The 320-nt window shown below is 59.1% G+C and overlaps 1 protein-coding gene across 1 annotated transcript in view; it reads left to right on the forward strand.

Moving 5' to 3' along the window:
- EMH_0012920 (uncharacterized protein) overlaps positions 1-320 on the forward strand; it is a gene marked incomplete at both ends in the record, with an annotated part of 11,035 nt that overhangs the window by 6,495 nt on the left and 4,220 nt on the right. The gene's annotated exons all lie outside the window — the stretch shown is intronic.

Genomic DNA, 320 nt, shown 5'->3' on the forward strand with positions numbered 1-320 from the left:
GACAAAACAGGCAATAGAAGTGAGATTGCTGCCGCTGCTGCTGCTGCTGCTGCTGCAGTTGCTGCTGCTGCCGCTGCTGTTGGATCTCCCTGTCTCTCCCGCCTAACATCCTGCTGCTTCTGTTGCTACTGCTGCTGCTCCTGTTGCTGCTGCTCCTGTTGCTGCTGCTGCTGTTGCTGTTTCTCCTGCTGCTGCTGCTGCTGCTGTTGCTGCTGCTGCCGCGACCTTTAAGTGAAGTACAGCAGCACATGCAGCAGCAGCAGCAGCAGCAGCAGCAGGTGTGCGCGGAGCAGCAGCAATACGCGCTGCTGCCCGCAGTA

This window comes from Eimeria mitis, genomic scaffold (assembly GCF_000499745.2).
Source record: "Eimeria mitis Houghton genomic scaffold, Emh_scaff454, whole genome shotgun sequence".
NCBI classification, from domain to species: Eukaryota; Apicomplexa; class Conoidasida; order Eucoccidiorida; family Eimeriidae; genus Eimeria; species Eimeria mitis.